This window comes from Arachis duranensis, chromosome 9 (genome assembly GCF_000817695.3).
Source record: "Arachis duranensis cultivar V14167 chromosome 9, aradu.V14167.gnm2.J7QH, whole genome shotgun sequence".
Taxonomy (NCBI): Eukaryota; Viridiplantae; Streptophyta; class Magnoliopsida; order Fabales; family Fabaceae; genus Arachis; species Arachis duranensis.
The window spans coordinates 46,396,629-46,405,545 of NC_029780.3; the positions used below are offsets into that span (position 1 = coordinate 46,396,629).

The following is an 8,917-nucleotide window of genomic DNA, read 5'->3' on the forward strand; positions in this document are numbered from 1 at the left end:
AAGATGTTGATTATTCTGATTTGTGTTATTTTTTGCTGCTTTGATGATTGACATTGTGAATTTGGTTGCGAAAAACTCTTGGTTGTGCCATTTTATGTATCGTAGGTTGATGCACACCAAGTGTTTGTTAAGAGGACCCAAAGGGATTATAAATAATTTTTGATCATGTCTTTAATAATTAACGCTTGTTCTCATATGATACTTGTTCTTTATGCATTGATGGGGATTTGATTTGTCCTTAAGTGACCAAATTTCTGATTTTGTGATTGCTGTGATTTTTGTCTGAATCTGCAAGACTAGTGAATTGTTCCTCTCTAACCCAATGATATCCACTTATTATGCTATTTAGATTTTGGGTCATATTGAGAACAGATTTCACAGGTTGAAACTAATCTTGTACTCGTTAATTAGTGAGTGATGTCGATGCTTGAATTTGTTCTTTTCACGCTGTTTGACCGTGATCTTGCTTCATTTTTGCATTAACTGTTTATGGATATGCCTCTATGATTATCTTGCATTCTTAATTACATGTTTAGCTACCATGTTATTTAGAACTCTTACTTTTGTTTGGCATTATTCACCACATGTATTTTCTTAGCCTTGGTGCCTTTGTGACTATGCTTAGTTTTTGTCGCGTAGTTGAGTCACGATTGAGGTAGGAGAATTTTTCTTAAACTTATTTTATTTCCAAGAATTATTAGAAATTGATATTGATGCAAAAAATATATTTTTGGTGATTATGTGAGTCTTATGGATTGAACTGAGTTGCTTTGGATGAATGAAATTATTTGCTTTGATTTAATTATTGATTTCTTGGGTTGGCGTGCAGTTGTTGGTAAAATCTAATTTGGAAAGTTGATTCGATTGAATATTATGAAAAGGGATTTTCTTAGTTTTGGAGTTTGTTTGATTTTGAAAATTATTCGACATTGGAAATAATTTATTGAAAATGAATTGATATTGAAAATGGTTGAAATTGGAAGTGGTTTGATATTTGAACATGATTTGATATCGAAATTGGTTTGAAATTGGAAATGATTTGATATTTGGGAATGCTTTGGTTTGAGAAGGTTGAGATTTTTGAATTATTGATTGATGCTGTTGAAGTTGATTTGAAATTAGGATTGATGAAATTGGTTGATTATTATTGATTTTGAGTGCTGTTGTTGTAATAATAGTTTATTGGAAGTGATTTGAATGATTGAGAGATGTTTAGTTTGGTTTGGTTGGGACCCTTGAAAGGTGGCAAAGTCCGAATTGTAGAGGAGATGCTGTCAAAATTTTTATAAAAATTAAAAATTTTGTTTGAAGTGATTATTTAGAAAGATTTGGATTTAAGAATTATATTATTTGACTTTGTTTTATTAAGAAAAGAATTAATTAGGTTTTGAGTTTTATTTATTTAAGAAATGAATTATACTATTTGAGTTTGATTTATTATGAAAAGAATCATGTTTTGTGTAATACCAAATTTTCAATACGTCATGATCATGCTGAAAATCAATCGTCACTAACTTGCTTTCCTAAAAATTAACTAAGTATTTATTAATAAGCCTTTAATTGTATTAGCGCGTGAATCGAATTTTCAGAAAACTAAATTAATTAAGTAAGTTTGGTAAAATAAAATGAACATCAAAGATAGAGATAATATACATCATACATACTATTTACATATACATATATATAAATATAATGTCATACATGTTGTGAGTTAGCGTACAACCTTTCACATCTTGTTATTATATACATAATCAACACTCCAGGCTCTAGTCCATATAGGAAGCCCCTAAGCTGGCACCAGAAAACTAGCGTAGTCAACTATATACATCATACTCTCTCAGTGAGTCTAATCAAAAGTGAGAGACTAAACACAAAAGCTAGACTGACACAAAAAAGACTCCCAAAAGTCACATCCTCAGCTCCCAAGCATCAACTGTCATCGTCAGAGGAAATATCAATCACATCTGAATACTCCTCAGAGTCCTCGTCGGTCCACTAATGGGAGTGGTGTGCAGCTCCTCAGATGATGGCTCAGATGAAGACAATAAGATCTGCTCTACAGGAATATCCCCCTCAGGTATAAGCTTTGGTATATGCTCCTCCATAAGCTCAGGCTGGTCAGGGTGCTGATGAGGTACAGGTCCGTCATTGAACGGGTGAAACGGAGTATCAGGATGAAGCCAATGCAACCGGAACTCATAAGGCATATCGGGGTTAAAAAGCAGAGTATTAATCAGATGATGGAAGGGTGGTTGCGCAGAATGTATATACGGGTCCTAATCTCTGCAGCTACTACATAAAACCTATGCTATACAAGATCCTCATATTTATAAGGAGGGTCCATCTCAAAGAACAGAACTCCTATCTCCATCTGAAAGGGGAGGAAGGAAGGGGTAAGGTTCTTAATAGGGTCGGGGGTAGTTAGTTATGTCAGGATTTTTAACAGTTCAAGTAATTCACAGCCAAATATACAAGAACCACAGAAGAATAGCCAATCAGAACAATTCAGAATACAATTAAGGAATGCACAAATACAAAAAGACAATTACAAAACAAATTCATATTATCAAGTAAAATGCAAATGCGCAGCAAGGATGATGCATATCTAGTCCTATCGCAGGTAATGAGCTCATTTGTCGGTTTCGACCTGCACCTGACACAATCTAACTCACAAGTCGGATAAGGCATTCCAGCGACATAACCTATGCAAGTTTCCACTTCTTGCAGGCGCTGATTCTCCAACTAAAGCATGTGACCCCTTCTCCTAAAAGCCATTCCATATTTACGGGCGTTCACGCATAATTATTCACATATAAAGCTCCCAGCTTAACATTTTCACATCGGCACCATAACTAGTTACTTTCCGTCACCCTCTCGTGACCTTTCAATTATTCTCATAATCACAGTCGATTTATCTTTTCTCTTTCATTAAGGGCGAAGTCTATCTTTATACGACTTCACCTAAGTATTTTATGGAAAGGGAATCAAAAGATTCTTATATTAGTTCTATATTTCTAAAGTTTTTAACGTTGCTTTTCTTTACTGTTCTTTGTTCTGTCCTTTAGAAAAATACTATTATTACTAAATAATAGTAGTAGTAGTAATAATAATAATAATAATAAGGTTTAATTACTCTATTGGTTCCTATAGTTTCGTAAAATTTTCAATTAGGTCCCTATACTTTTTTTTCTTTTAATACGGTCCCTACACCAATTTTTTTCAATTAGGTCCCTCTTGGTAGTAATTGACTTAATTGTATAGGGACCTAACTAAAAAAGAATTTGGTACAGGGACTCAAATAAAAAGAAAAAAAATGTAGGGACTCAATTAAAAAAATTTGGTGCAAGGATTCAATTAAAAGGAAAAAAAGTATAGGGACCTAATTAAAAATTTTGCACAACTATAGGGACCAATTAAACATAAACATAGTAGTAGTAGTAGTGGTAGTTAAAAATTTTGCGAAACTATATAGACTAATTAAACATAAACATAGTAGTAGTAGTAGTAACTTACCTTAAAAGGATTTAAATAAGCTAATATTTAATATGTAAAGCTTTGCTGGAAAACTTAGCTCCTTTTGATGATAACTCCAAAACTTTTGTTAATTACATTTTAAACCACAAACTTTAAAATATTTTATTGTTAACCCAACATTTTTATAAAATCATACTTTGAAACTCATTGAATTTCATGTTTATAAAAGTAACCTGAGCTTTTATAAAATACCCGTTTTATCCTTGTATTTTATTTATTATCCAAAATACCCAAAAACTCATATAATTACAAATTTAACCTCAATATTTCTATAAAAATACAATTATACCCTTCAAAATAAAATTTACTAACTTAATTCTTCTCCATTTCAAAACTGAAACATTAACTCAATTTTTTTATCACAATACTAGCTTGAGATTTTATCCGTTTTCGAGCGTTTCGGTCACTGATTCTTCATAACTCTTAATATAATTTGTTAGTTATTAAACCTCACCAATTTTATTCAAAAACTAATACAATGACAGTCCCAAAACAGCCTCATCACCACGGTTTGGGCTACACCAAGATGACCAAACCACAAGCTTAATCACATACAACAATATATCAATAAAATTCAATATAAAGTCAATCAAACTCTATCAATAATCAATCACAAAAATCATTTACTTATTCAACACAAATTTAATTGGTGAGATTTTACTGAAACCATCTTTGTACAAAATAAAATAACGGAAATTCTGGAGAAGCTTTTTGACTGAGCTACTGAAGAAGAGAACGTCAGAAATCGTCTGTGCCTTCTAGAACTTCACTTGGCTGAACTCGAGGGGTAGAGGAGCTATGTCACCATCAATTTCTATTAATCAGAAGTGACACCAATGTATAAAAAAAGAAAATACACACACTTTTATCGGATTAAATTTTTTATTGGAGTTACGAATTAAAAGAAATCGAACAAGGAAAATGGAAGGAACTCATGGTTTCACCATACAATTCGGCCACTCTCTCTCCGTTTTGATAAAATGCAGGTTTGGTGATTGCAATAATGAATTAGAGAAGGTGATTAATGATAATGAAGGGGTATATATATACATTATCAATGTTTCTTTTCCTTCTACTATGGTTCAGCTGATGATTCATGAGGGGTTAGAAAAGATTATATTTAGTGGAAGATGGTTTAATTGTAACACCTTCACTACCAGACTGTCACACTTTCGGCTGCGCCACTCTGATAGCAAGAAGTATTACGACTACTCTATATACTTAATATTAAAATAGAAGCCTGTGACTCGACATCATATTGCGAATTTCATTGAAAACCGAAAAATAAATACTTTATCTTAAAAAAACCCAAACACAGATTCATATACAAGATTTCTTACCTAATAGCTAATAAAATAATATACATATAAAACACAAATCTCCTATCCCTCTTACAGAATTGTAATAACAAAGACAAGGGAAGATAAATAATATAATTAATACAATATCATATAAACTAAAATGCAGTATAACTCTTCATAATAGTTCTTCATCTGATTCCTGAAAAGGTAAAGCTGTAGGGGGTGAGAACCTAACCACAAGGTCTTACCACAGAGTTTCAGAATTGTCATAAGAAGATATTTAATAAGAAAACAGTTTTCAAGCTCAGTGATTATCATTGCCTTATGAATTTTTTTTAAAACCAATAACTAATCGTTCAAAACCTTTTTAAAGAAACAATATTCAATATTTCAAAAATTCAAACCCTTTCTTTTTATAAGAAAATCTTAATCTGAGACCAACCACAAAATCAATCAACACAATCATCAATTCAGCACCAAAGCTCATTCTCAAAGGTAGCACGCCAGAACAAACACATGCAAAACAGATAAAGAAAGCACAAGTTTAGTTAGCAATTACAGCAAATAGTTCAGGTAGTAGTTAAGAACAGTTTAACAATTAGGCAAACCAAAACAAGTTCAAACCCAAGCAAAGTATACAAATGCATATGATGCATGCCTGTCCTTTGGCTGATGTGGCTCATCTGTCGGTTATCCAGCCAACCCGACAAGTCTGAATTGTCCTTAGACTGTCCCCCGACGTGCATCCCCAAGAGTCTATGCATAGCTTTTTCTCAAATAATCAATATTGCTCAATAGGGGTAACATTCCCAGGAATTTATATAGTGCCCGGTCACACATACGTCATATGGTCAATAGAGTATCGAGTTTTCAACCTGGTACACGTGGTGGCAAGCCACGACACTTTATCCAGGGAACCTCGTATCTCAGATAATTCAAATTCATAAGCCATATTTCATTTCCAAATTCATAAGTTCAACATTCTCAACATCATCATCATTCATCAATCCATATCTCATTTTCAAATTCATTTAGAAACCATATTTCAAAGAAAATCATCATCATCCTTCTTTCCATTCCGTTCATTAACAATCCCAATTCAAAACATAATTCTTTTTTTGATAAATAAAGTAATCTTAAACAATATAATGCTTAAAATTAAACCTTTTTAAAATAACTACTTCCAACGAAACTTCTAGCTTTATAAAATTTTGGCAGCATCTCCTCTAAAACTCGAATTCTGCCACCCTTTTCGGGTTCATCCAAACATTTCTCAAACCTTTTCTCAACCATTTCCAAATCTCAATCATTTTCCAAAATTCAACTAGTTCCAATATCAAATTATTTCCAAATCGAACCAATTCCAATAATAAAAATCTTTTTAAAATCAAACCAGCTCAAATATTAAATCAATTATAAAATCAGACCAACTCGAAATCAAACCGCTCCCAGAATTAATTTATTTTCATATCACATATTATTCTCAAAACCGATTCATTTACATTATTAACTTAACTCCAAAACCAAGAAAAACTACCTTTCATAATATTCAACCAGATAACTTTACCAATCAAGTTTTCATCATCAACCACACACCTCTCAGCAATCAGTATTTCAAACCAGCAAACAGCCACATTCATAAGACAAACGTATTCACATAAATATATTTTTTACCTGAATATCTATTTATAACAACTCTGTAATGGAAATAAAATTTTATGAAAAACCCTACCTTAAATAGTCGAAATCCGAACCCTACGCTTCAATTGAACTCCTTTCGCTCAGCTCAAAAACAACGGCGTCAACCCCAACTAGATTTTGCAGCGGCAACACCCACAAAGGCACCAACCAACAACAGTAACTGAAATAGTTCAGAGCAAGGATGTGAAGGAACATTTTTGCAAAGTAGGACAGAGTTGATTAATGAAAAATTATTGTGGCATAGGGTACAACTAAATTAGCCTTACTAGAGGAACAAGAGAATGGAACCATAGCAGCTCTGGTGACAACTCTCAACGATTCGCACAGTGGCAGAGAGCTCCGATGACGACGCAGCAGCTAGGTGTTACATGCGACAACCATAAAACTCAACATGCAAGACCCGAAACTCGACCCTACATAACCAACATCTCAGAGTTTCACCAAATTCTTAATATAACATATATACACTAGATGTAAGGGTTTCCGAATAGAAATGCTTACTGTAATAAGGGAAATCGTGGGAAACAGAGCGACAGTAACATCCGTAGCAGTTCTGATGATGACAGAAAAACCTCAACTACCTCAATAGTATTCCTCGACAACCATGGCTAGAACAGAACCAAAACTACCACGGCCGGGGGAGGAGATTGCAGCGGCAACGACGAGGTCGGCTCCTGCAACGACGGCGCACGGTGAGACAGCGTCCTCCCCCTCCCCTTTCGCAATGGTTCTCTCCCTTTTCTCTGTTCTAATTCGTGATAGCCTCTTTCTCTCTCCTTTGGACTTGGGCTTGATGGTGACTTCTCCACAAACGATGGCGGTGCGCGGCGGTAGGGGTCCTTACGGCGAGGTCACAGCAACCGATGTGAACGGCTCCTCCTCGCGTTCTCTCCTCTCCATCTTGGGTTTTTGTGATGGCAAAGCTTCCTTGCGTGTGGCTGTGATGACGATGGAAGAATGTTAGACAGCGGCAGTGGACCAGGCTCCTCGCGTGCAGCTGCCCGGCGGTAGATCGGCGGCGGCAAAGTCCCCCCTCCTTTCCTTCTGTTCTGATCTCTACTTTCTCTCGGGTCTATGTCTCTCTTTTTTTCCTTTCTTTCTTTTCTTTTCTTTCCCATGGTGTGTGTGTGTCGCATAGTGAGGAAGATGAGAGTGAAGGAAGGCGGCACTGAATTAGGGTTAGAGGGTGGGCATTGTGTGTTAGGGTTTAGGTTAGTAAGTGTAAATTAGGATTGTGAAATTATAATAATGGTAAAATTTGGGATTTTTAATAAAATTAAGGGATAGAGTATAAATCTGAAACCAAATTAATTACAAAATAATTATTTTTAAAATACCAATTTATTATCAACTTGTAAATTATTTTTAAATATATACTAATTCAATAAAGATAATCAAATTAATTTTCTTTTGTTTATAGAATAAGGTTAAAAAACTAATTATTCAAAATATAGTATATAAAATTCACTGAAAATATAATTTTGAGTAAATATTTTAAATCATACAATAACTTATTATTTAATTTCCCAAAATCCAGGGTCTTACATCCTACCCCACTTATAAAAATTTTCGTCCTCGAAAATTAGAGTAAGCGATAAGACTTAAATATAAGGAAAAAGTGTGGTATAAAGCAGATGTTACTAGATAGGTTCAATAATAAACAGGTTATAGTGTGTCAATACCAAGGGCTTTAAAATGCCTTATTATCACAACTTCCAACTACACTTTATCGAACGACTCGTCCGAAAGTTCTCAATCTCATTAATCACTTTGGAAACCCACAACCGGTCATAAGCCTAATATCAACAAAATTCTTTCACGTGAAACAAGGTTCCACAACTCCCTGCAACGTCGTATACTTACAAGCTTCACTTTCCGTGTTCATTAATCGTGTTCTAAGAACTAACGTATTATTTACCGTATCTAAGATCGCACGTGACATTAAAATAAACCTCGAATTTATTCAGAAGGACATAAAATTTTTGAAAGGAATGACAAACGACGAGGACAATACTCAAATGATTTAAAAGAATGGATGAGATTGCAAGTAGACAAGCATAGGCAAGTAATGAAGATTGCCGAAAAGGAATCAATTGCCAGCTACAAGGATAACTATTGATTTCAACAAAATTCAATAGGATCAATAACAAGAAAACTAGCATATTAGCTTAGAAAAAAAATTCAAATCGAGCTGAGAAAGTATGAGATTTTACAGAAGAGAAATGATTAAAGCCAAAACTGCCTAATTAAAAGGAGCAGTTAACATTTTCAAAGATCCATGTTTCGGTGTCGTACTCAAATAATTTCAATGTGATATCAAAGAGTACAAGATTTATAAGGAGAAGTATAATGACAAGGATAAACGTTCTGAAGGATTCAAA

General features: G+C 33.9%; 1 long non-coding RNA gene across 1 annotated transcript; it reads right to left on the reverse strand.

Moving 5' to 3' along the window:
• Nucleotides 1-4,588: 4,588 nt before the first annotated feature.
• LOC127741443 (uncharacterized) lies at nt 4,589-7,722 on the reverse strand. Its single transcript, XR_008002534.1, has 3 exons — nt 7,038-7,722; nt 6,803-6,949; nt 4,589-6,696 (listed from the first exon to the last, which is right to left on the reverse strand). It is a non-coding gene; the product is annotated as an uncharacterized LOC127741443 (long non-coding RNA).
• Nucleotides 7,723-8,917: the final 1,195 nt, after the last annotated feature.